This window comes from Petaurus breviceps, unplaced genomic scaffold (genome assembly GCF_028583685.1).
Source record: "Petaurus breviceps papuanus isolate PSGF00001 unplaced genomic scaffold, PetGlider_PUasm1.0 227, whole genome shotgun sequence".
NCBI classification, from domain to species: Eukaryota; Metazoa; Chordata; class Mammalia; order Diprotodontia; family Petauridae; genus Petaurus; species Petaurus breviceps.
In genome coordinates, this window is record NW_027185896.1 from 1,524,121 (window position 1) to 1,540,140 (window position 16,020).

Here is a 16,020-nt window from a genome sequence, read left to right on the forward strand (position 1 = left end):
GTCACACATCTAGTGAGTGCCAAGTGTCTGAGGCCAGATTTGAACTCAGGTCCTCCTGACTCCAGGGCCAGTGCTCTATTCACTGTGCCACCTAGCTGCCCTTTTTTAAAATAGGCAAATCATTTTATTTTTGAGATTTTTCCTGTTATATTTGTCCAGACTATATATTTGCCTTATCTCAATTTTTAAATTATAAATAACCAAAGGACAAGGACTCAATGCATTTCTGTCTCTGCTTCTTATTATCTGTGTCCATGGACAAATAAATTATTTGCTCTTTTGAGTTTTCAGTTTCATCATCTGAAAAATTGAAAGAGATGAGATCATTAAAAAAATCTTCCAGAGAGAAATCTTAGCATAAGTCCTGGGGTCTGGGCCAGCTACCTCAATATCAGGTGATTGAATTTCATATCAAGTCAACAAGCATTTCTTAACTACTTGGTATGTACCAGGCACTATGTTAAGCACATTTCCAAGTAAAAGTCAATACACTGGATGAATCAGATGAATAAGTCTCTTTTGCAGAGAATTTATATTTATGAAAAAGTGTGAACAAGTTATAAATGCAAATGACAACCACATCTCAAAGAATAAGAGATTTAGAACAAGAAAAGATCACAGAGACCTTCTAATACACTCTCCTCCTTTACTAGGTGAGGAAATTGAGTCTAAGGAAAGTTAAATGACTTACCCATGGTCACACAGGTAGTGAATATCAGAGGTAGGATTTGAAGACAGATTCCTCTGCTCTCATGGACATGATATAAATGTTAAATACACACACATATGCTCTAATATTATAAATGGACATTTGAACACACACACGAAAACACACACACACACAAACAGAATATGCATGCTAGCATCCACAATAGTGAAACACAATAAAGAAAATGAAGGAATTTCATTTCTATTTATACCTCTACTGACAGATCTAAATGTTCATTTAAATAAAATGTTCTGCCTCACTTAGCGAAGCTATTATCCAACAGAAACCAAAAGTATCTGTGTATTTTGAAAGCTATGTTTAGATTTTTTTAAAGAGAAGCTATAAAAAGAACAGAAAACTGAGACTCATAAAACTGAATGATTTTTAAAATACATCGAGAGAAATTGAAAGGAGAAGAGAGATAAAGTGAGAAGAGTGGGATCAGGACAACAAGAAAAGATGAAATGCTGATACAGAGCAAATAACAGAGATAAAGCAATTATGGAGAAATAGAATGAGAACATTTTCATATGAGGTCTAAAAACATCACTCTAGAAAACTCATGTAGACAACAGAAATATATTTATGATTACATATTCATTTTGGATCTCATGAAATATAAACCAGTGTATTGATGTCAACTCACATTTTAAGTGATTTCCAAGAATCCCTCCCCCACCCCCTTCCAATACCCTTCTTAAATGGTGTTTGGTTAGTTTTACCAATCAGTGCTTTTTATAAGGTTTTTATAACATTTTCAAGGACTTTAGATTACTCAGGGAAAACACACCATTGCTCTTCCTGAGCCCAGTATACAGAGATACAGTGAGACTGATAAAATGAGAAGAAAATTTATTTGCATCAATGACATTTGAAGTTTATGAAATAGACACATTTATGTAATCAGTAATGGTCAGTTAAGAATAATTAAACAAATATTCCTTTCTCAGAATGCCCCAGGAAGTGAATATGAGGACAGACTTCGTCTCTTAAAGGATATGATATAAATATATAAACTCAAACTTCTTTAATCTTTGTTCAAACAAAAAATCCCATCCCAGTTTTGGTATTCAGGGCTGTGGTTGAATGCATCTGTTCACTAGAAAGTATCACTATTTTAAAATTCATAATGTTACAATAAATTTATATTGTAAGATTTGCTTGGCATCCTAGTTTTTGCTCTCTCAATAGCCCTCTATATACAACAGCTTCTAAATCAAAGAACTACAAATCTTTTGAAATTCACTTTGTCGTTTAAGGAAAAAGAGAACTATGTTCAAGTTCTGATCCTGATAGCTACTAGTTTTGCCACACTGGGCAAGTTATTTAAGCTTCAGTGCCCTGGACAACTCTCTGAATATTAGTTCCATAGAAGGGGCTGACCTGTCTTGGTAAAGGGACTTTCCTCATGCCATAGTTACCTATGCCAATAAAATACAGTACTTATTCATATCCCATATCAATGGGGATTAAATTATTTCCACTGGCTTTAGAAATATATGGTTCATGGACTGACGGCTTTCCAGAAGAAGACAGTATTTTATTGATCCCCATTCCTCCAGCATATTGCTTTTTTGCCGGCTGTGGTGGAGGTTTGTGGAGCAAAGTTTCATTTCCTATCTGGCTGCACACCTTCTCTCTCCTATGCTTCAGGAGTATCTAGTTCTGGAACTTACACCTAGAAGTCACCAGCCTGCCAACCCTGATTGGATGGCTCCTTCTAGAACTTTCATTCAAGGAGGACACCTAGTCAACCATACCTTTATTTCCCACCAGGCTCCATTCCTTTGAATGTCTCCATCATACTCCAAGCTAGGTACCTTATTCCTTCCCTTCTCATTCTCCATTCCTTTCTAGTATTTCAGGTTCCTTTTATATGTTGTCTTCTGCATTAGAATTTAAGTTCTTTGAGAGTAGAGAATATCTTTTGTTTACTAGTACTTGTATATCAAGTTCTTAGAATAGTTTGATTAGCACACACATAAGAAAAAAAAAGACTGTTGACTGACTGACCCCAGTGGAAAGTGACATGTACAAATTTCCTTTGTTCAAAAATATCCCTAACCTCTGATCTCAGACCATTAATTAGAGATTTGTTGTGTCATTAAGTTCTTTGAAAATATTGATATTCATAGGAAGAGGTAATTCAGTCATTTTTACTTTAGTTCAATCAAATCCTATCAGAGAATAGGGCTTGTTTTGGAAGGGTTTTAATTTTGGAACATTATGGCAGGCCTGTGAGAACACCAAAAAAGTGGGGAGCACTGAGTATCCGGAAGGCAGAATTAAGACACTGGGCACCTGGATTTGGGAGAGGCTCCAGGAAAGGAAGGTAGAGGAACAATAAAGTCAACTTAGTGTGCTTGATAATTGTGCCCAAAACCCTGATGGTGTGCTACGAAAAAAAATCATCTCATTGAAGCTTTAGGCATATATTTCCCATATTTGACATCATGGCTAATCTTTTTTTTGGTTATCGTTTGCTCATAGTTTTCGGCCATATACTGAATGGAAATATCTCATGACCTTATTATGTATTTGTTTTTATTTCCGTATTAGACCTTATCAGTGATTTTTGATGCAAAGTTTTGTTTCCTGTCACAGTTGATAGTTTCTTTTATTCTAAATGCATTGATTTTATTCTACAAAAGGTTTCTAATTCCATGTAATTAAAATAGTTCAGTTTTGATTTCATATTCTTCCCCTACTATTTAGGTGTTTTATTTAATAAGAAATTCTATAATCCTTTATATTTTCCTTTTAAACATTTGTTAAATATTTTTACATTCTTTTTTTATCTTCACACAACACCATTTATTCATTCGATTTGTGTCTTCACTAAAAATTCCCACTAGTATTTTGCAACATCACTGAGCATTTCCATTTCTTTTTTTTATTATTTCTTTTTAGTTTTCAACATTCACTACCTTAAGATTTTGAGTTCCAAATATTCTCCCCACCCCAAGACAGTGTGTAATTTGATATAGGCTCTATATAGATATTCATATTGAACCTATTTTCACATCAGTCATGTTGTAAATAACATTTAGAATCAATGGGAGAAAACATGAGAAAGAAGAAACAGACAAAAAGGAAAAAGAGAGTGAGCAAATAATATACTTCAGTCTGCATTGAGACTCCACAGTTCTTTTTCTAGATGTGTACAACATTTTCCTTCATGAGTTCTTTGGAATTGTCTTGGATCCTTCCATTGTTAGAAGAGATACGTCCATTAAAGCTTGTCATCGTACAATGTGGGTGGTACTATGTATAATGTTCTGGTTCTGCTCACTTCACTCAGTATCAGTGCATTCAAGTCTTTCCAGCTTTTTTCTAAAGTCCACCTGCTCATCATTTCTTATAACACCATAGTATTCCATTACATTGTATACTACAACTTGTTCAACCATTCCCCAGCTGATGGGCATCCCCTCAATTTCCAATTCTTTGCCACTACAAAAAGAGCCACTATAGATTTTTTTTATATGATGGTCCTTTTCCCATTTGTATGATATCTTTGGGTTACTGACTTAGAAGTGGTATTGCTAGGTCAAAGAATATGCATATTTTATAACCCTTTGGTCATAGTTTCAAATTGCTCTCCAGAATGACTGGATCAGTTCACAACTCCACCAATAATGCATCAATGTTCTAATTTTTCTTCTCAAGAATTTATGATTTTCCTGTCTTGTCATGTTAGTCAATCTGATAGGTGTGATGTGGTACCTCAGAGCTGTTTTAATTTACATTTCTCTAATCAATAGTGATTTAGAGCACTTTTTCATATGACTATAAATAGCTTTAATTTCTTCATCTGAAAACTGCCTGTTCATATCTTTGACCATTTATCAATTGGGGAATAACATTCTTTTTTTTAAATTGAGTTCCAAATTCTCTTCCTTCCTCCATTCCCTCCCCCACCCATTGAGATGTCAAGTGGTCATAGCAATTATACATGTGGAATCACACAAAAATCACATAAAAATATTTCAATATAATCCAAATTGCAAAAATGGAAGAAAAGTAAAGTGAAAATAGTGTTTTAGTTTTTCCAATTACATGTAAAGATAATTTTCAACATTTATTTTTGTAAAGTTTTGAGTTCCAAATTTTTCTCCCTTCCTCTCCTTCCTCCTCCCCAAGACAGCAATCAATCTAATATAGGCCATACATGTACAATCACGTCAAACATATTTCGACATTAGTCATGTTGTAAAAGAAGAATCAGAACAAAAGGGAAAAACCACAGGGAAAAAAAACAACTTAAAAAAGTGAAAATAGTATTCTTTGATCTGCGTTCAGACTCCATAGTTCTTTCTCTGGATGTGGTTAGCATTTTCCATCATGAGTCTTTTGGAATTGTCTTGGATCATTGCATTGCTGAGAAGAGCTCATTGCAAAATGTTGCTGTTGCTATATACAATATTCTCTTGGTTCTGCTCACTTCACTCACCATCGATTCAGGTAAATCTTCACAGGTTTTTTGAAATCCCCCAGGTCATCATTTCTTATAGCATGATAGTATTCTATTGGGTTCATATATCACAACTTGTTCAGCCATCCCCCAATTAATAGGCATCCCCTCAATTTCCAGTTCTTTGCCATATGAACTTGTTTCTGATTCAAGTTATCTAGTTTGTCATGGTGGCTTAATTTTTTTTAACCATTACCAAAATATATTGGTGACTATTGCTTTATAACATAATTTGAGGTCTGGAAGGTATATTCTTCCTTTAATTCCGTTCTTTATTTAATTATTTCACTTGATGTTCTAAATGAGAGGTGTTAACCATGTAGCTCACAATGCTTTTAAGTGTAGCCCAAACCAGATTAAAATATGTGGGAGATATTTAACAAAATAAATTAAAATACCATAAAACATAAATACTATTAAAATCTAAATTAAGTCAATACGTGGCCTGCAGGAACCTTTATGTATGGTTTAATGGCTCCCTGTTTTTGAGTTTTACATCACTGTTCTAGATCTTGTGGTCTTCTAAAGCAAGAATTTTAACATGGAGTCTATGAACTTAAATTTTTTTTGATAACCATATTTTAGTATAATTGGTTTCTTTTACAATCATTTTTATTTTATATTATGCACTTTAGGAGAGTCTGTCTAGATTTCATGTCAAAAGCCCCTCACATATAAGCATGCATAGATACACACAAACATACAAACACAAAAAGGAAAAGAACTCTTGCTCTAAATGAATTTTATTGTTATATTGTCTAACTCCTTAAATCATTATACTGGTAAATGATATAAGATATTGTTCTATGCCCAATTTCTGCCAGACTGCTTTCCATTTTTTTCAGCAATTTATTATTATTTTTTTTTTTACCAAATAATGAATTCCTATCCCCAAAACTTGTCTTTGCACTTGTTAAATACAAGGTTACTATATTTATTTGCTGCTGTAAATTGTATGTCTACTCTGTTCCATTGATCTACCTTTAATTTCTTAGCCAGTACCTTATAGTTTTGATAATTACTGGTAGTTTAAGATCTCTTAATGCTAAACCTCCTTCCTTTATGTTTTTTTCATTAATTCCTTTGATATTCTTGACTTTTTGTTCTTCTGCATGAATCTTGTTATTTTTTCCATATTCAGTAAGATAATTTTTGGCAATTTAATTGGGATGGCATCGAATATATATGTATATGTAAATTTAGTAAAATTGATATTTTTATTATGTTGATCTTGCCTACCCACTACTCACGAGCTATAGATATCTCTCCATTTAATTAAATCTAATTTTATTTGTATAAAATGTTTTATGTAATTTTGTTTATATGATTACTTGGTTTGTTTTGGCAGGTGTACTGCCAGGTATTTTATATGGTCTAGAATTATTTTACATCTGGTATCTCTTACTATCTTTTCTTGCAGGGCTTTGTTTGTGATAAATAGGGACGCTGATGATTTATGTGGACTTCATTTATATCCTGATACTTTGCTAAACTTATTAATTGTTTCAACTAACTTTTTAGTTGAATGTTTGGGATTTTACAAGTATATCATCATAACATCTGCAAAAAGAAATAGTTAAATTACCTTATTCCTTATTCTGATTCCTTATACTTTTTATTCTTCTGTTGTTATTGCTAGGATTTCCAATGCATAATTTAATAATATTTGTGACAGTGGACATCCTTGTTTCACAACTGATCTTGTAAAACAATATTTTATACCATTTATTAAGACAATGTCAAAATGGATACATGACCTAGGTATAAAGAGAGATATTACAAGAAAATGTGAAGAACATGGAACATATTACTTATCAGACTTATGGATAGGTGAACAATTTATGAATAAACAAGAGATAGAATGCAGAGTGATGTGTAAAAGGATAATTCCAATTACATTAAACTAAAATGTTTTATACAAATAAAGCAAATGTATCCAAGATGAAAAGGAAAGGAGAAAATCAGGGGAAAATTAATATACAGTTTCTCAGATAAAGGTTTCATATATCAAATATATAAACAACTTTTTAAACTCTATAGTAATATGAGTCATTCCACAATTGATAAATGTTCAAAAGATGAGAAGAGGCAGTTTTCTAATGAAGAAATCATTGTGATCACATGAACAAATGCTCTAAATCATTATGAACTAGAGAAATGCAAATTAAGACAAGATTGCGATATCATTTCATACCTATCAGATTAGCTAAAATTATTGAAGAGGAAAGGAACAATGTGGAATGTGCCGTGGAAAAAATTGGGACACTAATTCATTGTTGGTGGATCTGTGAACTGATGCAATCATTTTGGAGAGAAATCTGTAATTAGGCTGAAAGAGTTATTAAATTGCCCATGGTCTTTGACTCTATCACTACTTAGGTCTATTTCTGAAGATGGTTAGCGGAAAAGGAAAAGAATGTATATGTGCTAAAATATTTATAGGAGTTCTCTTTGTGGAGACAAACAATTGGAAATTGTGGGGATGCCTATCAGTTGGGTAACAGCTGAACAATTTGTGGTTATGATTATGATGGAACACTGCTCTGCTATGAGAAGTAATGAGCTCAATGACCTTCAAAAACCATGACTAGAGGGGGTGGCTAGGTGGCGCAGTGAGTAGAGCACTGGCCCTGGAGTCAGAAGGACCTGAGTTCGGATCTGGTCTCAGATACTTAACACATGCACACATACACAAAACTACCCGTGTGACCTTGGTCAAGTTACTTAACCCCAATTGCCCTCCAAAAAGAAAAAAAAAAAAACAAAAGCATGACTAGACTTGAACAAAATAATGAAAAATAAAATGAACAGAAACAAGAAATTGTTATATATAATAATAGAAACTTTTTTTAGAACAACATTGAGTGACTAAGTAATATTGATTGTTATAAATAGCCAAATTAACTACAAAGGACACATGAAGAAAGTGCTATATGTATTCAGAGAAAGAACTGATAAATAGAAGTGTGTATAGAGTGAGTCCATATATATGTATATATATATATATGCACACACATGCAATCTATATATAATCTATATATATTGCGCACATAAGTATATGCATCTATATACACATATATACATGCACACATATCTACATATTTATGTCTAATGGTAGCTGTCTCTAAGGATGGGGTGAGGGAGGGAGGGAAGAAAAAAAAGAAATTTACATGATAACTATTATATATTTGAAATGAATAGCAAGGTGTACCTAATATATTTGCAGTTTTATGGGCAATCACCTTTTTTTTGTTGTTCTGCTGTGTCATGGAAATGCTTGTTTTATTTCATAAATCAAAAATAAAATAAATATAATTAAAAAAATAAACCAATTGATATTTTTGGAAAATGTTAATAAAATCAATCAATAAATTTTGGCAATATGATTTAAAAATTATATTGGCATGGCCCAGACATAACAGTGACTGTCTTTCCAGTTGCTTCTTTATTTAGTCATTCGTCTGTTTTTTAAATGAGAGTTTTCTCACTGTATTTATATCTGCCTTGTGTGGATCATGATAAAAAGATTTCCAAATAATCTATGTATTATATTTTGCAAATACTTTGAATAGAATTTCTTTTTCTATCATTGCCTCCTGCATTTGTTATTGCCACATAGAAATACTGATTATTTTATGGATTTATTTTTTATGCAATTTTACTAAAACCATTTGTTGTACTAATTCTTCACTCATTTTAAGTAAACTGCATTTTATGCACATATGGATAATTTTATGTTCTCTTCCCAGTGTTTATACCTTAAATTAATTTTTCTGCTATTGATAGGCTTTCTAGAACTGTATAGAAATTCTAGAATTTCTACAATTACTTTGAAAAATCAAGAATGAAGGTATTTTGGAAAAGTATAATAATTTTTGGTTTTCAATAAATACTTTTTAATCACATTTAATATGATCTTTCAGTTCCTTTGATTTTTAGATACTTTAGCAGAAATAAGGGCTTTGTTGTGTCAAAAAATCATTTGTACTTCTGCTGATATAATAATGTGGTTTGGATTTTCTTTGTTCATTGTTTTTCCCAATGTTGAACCAAAATTGAATCTCTGGTTTAAATCCAAATTGGTCATAAAAAGGTGTTTAATTAATTATTTTATTCATCAATATTCCAGGTTGTGACGGTTAAGTTCATATCTCCTGCATTTATTGTATCCCAAACCTATCACTTATCCTTTAATTTGATAACAGTGATTTGATGATAGTTTATTTTCATAACTTGCTACCCCAGCTTCATCCCCTTGTTTACATCCCCTTCTCAAGTTTCATGAGTTTACTTAAATTAACTAAATTAAATTAAATTAACTAAATTAAATTAACTCTCTTTCATTCTTCCTTTCCTTTCTTCTTTCCCACTTTCTTCCCTTCTCCCTTCTTTCCATCCCTCTGTCCTTCCCTCCTTTTCCCTTCCTTCATTCCTTGCCTTCTGACTTCCTTCCTCCCCTCCTTCCTTCCTTTTTCTTCATTCCTGTCTCCCATCTTCCCTTTCTCCCTCCCTACATTCTTTCCTTCTTTTCTTCCTTCCTTCCTTCCTTCTTTCCTTCCTTCCTTCCTTCTTTCCTTCCTTCCTTCCTTCCTTCCTTCCTTCCTTCCTTCCTTCCTTCCTTCCTTCCTTCCTTCCTTCCTTCCTTCCTTCCTTCCTTCTTTCCTTCCTTCCTTCCTTCCTTCCTTCGCTCTTTCCTTACAAATGATAGACAGGATTTCAACATAAGTTCTTTGAATTCAAAGCCAATGCTCTTATTGCGCTACAACAGTACCTATAAAATACTTGGGAAAATAATGAGATTCTACATTCCTAAATGATAACACAGAAATTAACAAGGTTATTTTAAAGCCCATGAAAGTCTAACCCTGCCCTTGAGCCAAGTGCTGCTTAAGTCATCTTTCTTCACTACCTTCTCTCTTCTGCTTTTATTTCTCTTTTTGCTGGTTTAAACCACATATCTCTTTATTTAGGAAACATCAAATTTCTCAATTAAGAAAAAAAAGGTTATTAAAAACTCTACATCTGTGTTCTAGAGCAATGTGTGCAATCTTTTTTTTTTTTAAATTAGAAGTCAATTGGAGAAAATTTGGGGATAATATGTTTTTAGAAATTCAAGTCTCTTTCAGAGTGCTATTCTCTCAACAAATTAAAACCATGCCTTTATTGTTCTGCTTATATGAGGTAAAATTCTTTCTTAAAAATTAATTTTATAACATCTCTAGAAATTGCTACCTTTTTTTAAACCCACTGCCCATACTTGACAATCTAATTACAGGTTTTTGTAGGTATGCTGAGATTTCCATCTTGAATATAATACAGCCAATTACTCTCATTTCAGGAAACCTTACATTATTAGCAATAGTTAGCTAACTGGCACTTTAAAACTCAATAAAGTATCTCCAAAGGTCATTGGTAATTACAAACAACAAGTCATATAGCTTTGAGGAGCATAGTGTTTAAAACAGGACCAAAAAAACCCCACCTTGGTCTATAATTTAGGGGGTGCCATGTTGTCCAGACAGAGTGTCCCAAGATTCCTCCCACCTCAGTGGTTTAGAATGGTTAAGGGTTGGGTGGCCCAGACGACCAATTCATTGCTCTAAGGGATATTTGGAAGAATAATGATGCCTCTTGATGGACAGTCAAGGAGAATCAGGCCAAGGATAAAATCTTCAAGGTGACTAGGGATATCTCTGGTCCATTATCATATGTTCTTGAATTCTGAAAGAACCTAATTTACAAAATGGAAATCATAGTATCTGTCCTTCCTATTTCAAAGGTTATTATAATGATGGAATGAGAAATTAAAGGTGAAAGCCTTCAAAAAATAAAAGACATATGCAAAACTAGGGTATCTTTGTTGAATACTTTATTGTTAGCACCTTTCCATTTACATCATATTCAAAGACTTCATGGTGACCCTATTATACAAGCCTCCAATGTGATCTGAAGAATATTGGGAAATGAAAAGAAATCTTCCCTCACAAAAATGTAAGACTCCCCATCTTTGGGTGATCCTAAAAACACTACAATAATGTCTGAGGTGGGAAGAGGCTATTTTGCTTAATGGTGTCTTTTTACTCCCTTTTCTCCAAATAAACATGTTTGAGATCATTAGGCTTTAGGGGTGATATGAATATTATATATCATATAGACTGCCCTTCTCCTTGCCCATCATCAATTGATAGATGAAGAAACTGATATCAAATTTCACCCTGGATTCAAGTTCATAGCTTTTCATTCTCAATCTAGAACTCTTTTCAATATGCTACATGGAGAAGCATACAGATGATATCCAAATCCCAAACCTGGAAGTTTGGGAGAATTTTGGTGTGATTATAAGGAATACAGATGTAAGTTGGATGGGAAAATCATATTATCATATATCTAGATGTAGAATAAAGCTCAGAGGCCACCTCATCCCTCATAGTGGAAAAGGAAATTGAGTCACTGTGACATTAAGTAACTTAAGCAAGATCATACAAAATTAAGGACCAGAGGCAGGGTTTATATCCAGATCCTGTTATTCCAGAGATAGTTTTATTTCCAAGGTTCCTTCACTACTTCCTTTTATGGAAAAGATGAAAGACTACTTTTTGAAAACGAGTACAAGATATGGGGCATAGAAGCATAGATATACAATCGGGGGGTGACCTCTTCTGAAACTGAAGAAGTGGGGCAATTGTTGAGTTTTAAAGGAGTAAGAGAATGGACATTGAGGAGATCATGGAAGATGATTTCAGCCTTTTCAATAAAGAAGGTCAGGTCACCTGCTGAGAATGAGGAAGAAGAGGCTGGAACTGGGGACTTCAAGAGAAAGAAGAATTGGGGCATCAACTGCTGAGAATTTGATATTGAACAAATAACAGGTGAGTAAATGGATTGCCATGCAGCAATAAAATTTGAGGTGAAACCAGTTGCCATAACTTTGTACATTAAAATTTCATGGTTTTCTCCAATGGTGTTTCATACTCAGGAGAAGACTGTTGGAAGAGAAACTGAAATGACCATACTGGAAATTAGAGATAATAGAAAGGTAGAACATTCAATGAGTGTCTTATTCATCTCATTTCCTTATCTTAAAAAAATGATTCAAGGAATTGGTTTGTCTCTATTTGGCTTTGCTGATAAAGATACATTTGCTTATTGAGAATACTAGCATTATTACTAACCAATTAATTGTTTTTTCTTATTATAATTTAATAAGAGAAAATACCTGATGATCTTCAGAAGGAAAAAAGTCACCTCATTTTTACTGAGTTTAATTCCAGTTAACTAGAGCAATAATTTTGAGCTCTGACTAACTAAGCTACTCACATTTAGAAAATTCAGGACAGGCCTCCAAGGCATACATACTTAGGGATTTGCTTAAAATGACATTTCAGCTCAGATGGGCTAGTGGCCAGCACATGAAGAGAGGTAATTTGCCCTAACCTGCCCAGTTCCAAATTCTAGCAAACTTGGAAACAATTGGGGAAAGGCAGTTTGCCAGCCTTATGACTAGGGAAGAAAATGAGAGTTAGAAGTACATCAGGCCTATGGTAAGATTTTACTTATCCTGATTTTGGAGCAAGAGACCATAACTTTCCAGCACAAAAAAAAATAACAGCAAAATCCCTAACAGAGAGAGTGGGTATGTAGACCTCATAACTGATTTCTCTAAGTTCTGGGTATGGAGCCATAATTATTAGCAGATTCCTCAAAATGGTAGATCCTCAAAATTGGTAGCATTTCTGCCCAAATGGGAGAAATAATCTTACTGAAAGTATGCACTGACTCAGGAGGAATCCCCAAGTTCTTCAGAAGGATAACGATCTGTCCTGGAAATATATGTATCCTCAGTCCTAGTACAATGTCTGACACAAGGTAAATAAATGCTTAATAAATGCTTGATATGGCAGTAGCCCCAGAACAACTGGAACTGGTAGGCAAACAGAACTCTCTGCAGTGTGGTTCCCACATGCTTTGAGTGATCTAACCACAGAAGATTTACAGGTAAAGGACATTTTTAAATTCAAAAGTATTTTACAGTTTGCTAGAGCTAGTTATCATTAAATTCATATCACAGTCATTTTATACTGCTTAATCTTGCCTTTTAAATGCTTATCCCTAGACTAACTAAAACATTTAAACCCAGTTTTCAAGGATCTGAATTTTTCAGTTTTCTCTTTGAGAGTTATTAGTGATTTAAAAAAAATCCATATTTGGCTTCTTTCTCTCATCACTGTGTCTGTACTTAGGAACTATGGGTGAAATTTAAAGCAGCCTAATCTAAGTATGAGATGGTAGAGTTTTGTTTGGAGTAGGGAGGCATAATCATATCGTACATAATAATGCTAAACACAAATTACTTTGGAGTATTCTAATTTTTAAGCACTTTTTATGCTCTTTATTAGATAGAATAATGATATATAGCTCTATTTTATAAACTTTTAAAGAATGTTCCAAATACCTTCATGCAGTATTTTTAATAGCTAAAAAACTTCACTGAAGTTTTTTGTAAAAGACATCCTGTATTATTTATTGCTGAGCATTCAGCTAAATGCCATGCTTATTCCTTGGTCATTGGAATTGGAGGGAATAGGATTACTCAAGGGAAAACTGGCATTCTAACAAATTTCTCCTCAACATTGTTCATTTACAAACTTTAAAGACATAGTAAGATGAATGAAGTAGATGGTGGCTCCACCCCACCCCCACCTCCCAAGGAATTTTTACTGCTTGCTTCTGTTCAATGCATGAGGGGCCAAGGGTTATAGAGCTGTTCTCAAGTGGGAACACCTGCCCCTCTTGAGACTTTATTTATATGGGGCCATATTTTCATCCCTTCTTAATCCCCTGGTGTCCATTGTCATATCCTCAAACTGAGAGGTACTTTAACATAATGCCCATTGTAGATGAAAAAGGGGCATGTTTCAGTCATGTGCAACTCTGGTTTGTTCCGTTTTGCATGGCCTGAAACAGCTCATTAAGGCTTCATGGTAGAAATTGTTGGTATTTCAATAAAACAAGCTTTAGTTCTCAGCATTACCCTAGACTGAAATCTAGGGGCAAACACATAGATCCTCTTGTTCACGAAAACGACAACCTTGCATTTCATTTCCCCAACAAATGAGAATCTGTCCCCATCAAGCCATTCAGTTAGAACTATTATCTTCTAATATACTTTTCTTATCTCTCTCCTTCTTTTCTTCATTATATACTTTGAAGGTGGTCTGGTGGAATTTGGTTTCAAACATTTTTTTAGCTTTAAAAAGTCTAGAAAAAGCTTTTGACCCTGGAAAGCATTTTAATGCTAGTGGCAAACATTGATTAAAAAAAAAAGCTGTCACCCATTTGAGACAATCTTCCATCATAGAAATCTCTTTAGAATTATTTAGAACATCCTAGCCCTGACAATATTTTCCAAAGTCTCCATTTTTTTCATGTATTTTTTCATTTTTTTAAAGCAATTGGGGTTAAGTAACTTGCTCAAGGTTACACGGCCAGTTATTTCTGGGTGTGGTGCTAAGTATCAGAGCCCGGATTCAATCCCAGGTCATCCCAACACTGGGGCCAGTGTTCTTACTCGCTGAGCCACCTGGCCGCCCCTGTTTTTTCATTTTAGGATGGGGGAAACAATTGTTTTTTCTTTCTAGTGTTTTCTCCTCAAGAGGTAACTGCTTTTAAGTAGAAGAGGATGAAGACTTATCTTTTTTATACAGACTATGAGTCTGGCTACTTTAGTAGAGGCATTAGAAGAACAAGAGAAAGGCATAGGAGATATCTATTGCTGACCAAAAACAGGGTCATAGGATCATAAATTTGTTTCTGGGACTTAGAAGTGATATAATATAGATGCCTTTTTATAAATGAGAAAGCCCAAACCTACAGAGGATAATTGAGTTGCCCATATTTATTTGAGTTTAAACACCATAGGTAGGATTTGAACTCAGGTCCTCGGATTCCAGTGCCAATACTCTTTTAAAGTATTATGCCGCTTCTCAAATTTCTATGAATTAAATCCTATTAATGACCAGGTAGCAAGGATTTCTAGAAATAGTTGACTTGAATAATGAGACACTTCCATGTTTTTCCTCTCTGTTACAATATGCAACATATACTCTTAAAATACTTTAAAAGATATACAGTGAAACATTTTCATGGAGCAGGGTTAGGCAAGGACTCACATCTTCTTCCTCAGTCTGTGTTGGGTACAGAGAAGATCTCATCTAAAATGAAGACATTTTGGTGGCTAAAATTCAGGAGGCATTTTTAATGAGGTAAGTCCTATGCCTCTGTGGTTATTGAAAAGGGAATGGGAAAGGAACAAACATTTTTTAAAGCAATAGGTGCCATTATTGCCACCATTTTACAGGTAAGTAAACTAAGGTAGATAGTGATTAAGTGATATGCTAGGGTCACACAACTAGAAAGTGTTGAAGGCAGAATTTGAATTCAGGTCGTTCAAGAATTTGAACTCTGAAGGATTACAGGAAGAGAAGGGAATGGAGTCTAATTCCCTTAATTTTAGAAGTGCATACTGAGACCCAAAGGGGCCAAAACCACATAGGTAGAAAGAGAAATAGGGGCAGAAGAAAGGTGCACTGACTCGAACTCAAGGGTTATTTCCACCACACCATGCTCGAGCCTCTGAGTTTCTGATGGTGGTCTTCCTCTTCACAGATGACTCCCAAATCTCACCTCTAGCCCTGACTTTTCTTCTTAATTCTTGTTCCTTCCTCTTTAATTCTTTCCCCCCACCTCAAACTCGGCATGTCTAAAATGGAGCTTATCTTCTTGCCAAACCATCAGGAGCCCAGGTTTTCTTATACACATTACTACTACCCACATTTTC

At 34.1% G+C, this 16,020-nt stretch overlaps 1 long non-coding RNA gene across 3 annotated transcripts in view; it reads left to right on the plus strand.

Annotated features, from left to right (window-relative positions):
• Nucleotides 1-13,079: 13,079 nt before the first annotated feature.
• The window catches only part of LOC138166919 (uncharacterized), a 34,685-nt gene continuing 31,744 nt past the window's right edge, over nucleotides 13,080-16,020 (plus strand). For 2 of the 3 annotated variants that reach the window (XR_011169768.1, XR_011169770.1), the window contains exon 1: nucleotides 13,088-13,178. This is a non-coding gene — a long non-coding RNA (uncharacterized lncRNA). Of the gene's footprint in view, nucleotides 13,179-16,020 lie in introns of all 3 variants that reach the window. The other variant, XR_011169769.1, reaches the window with a different exon arrangement.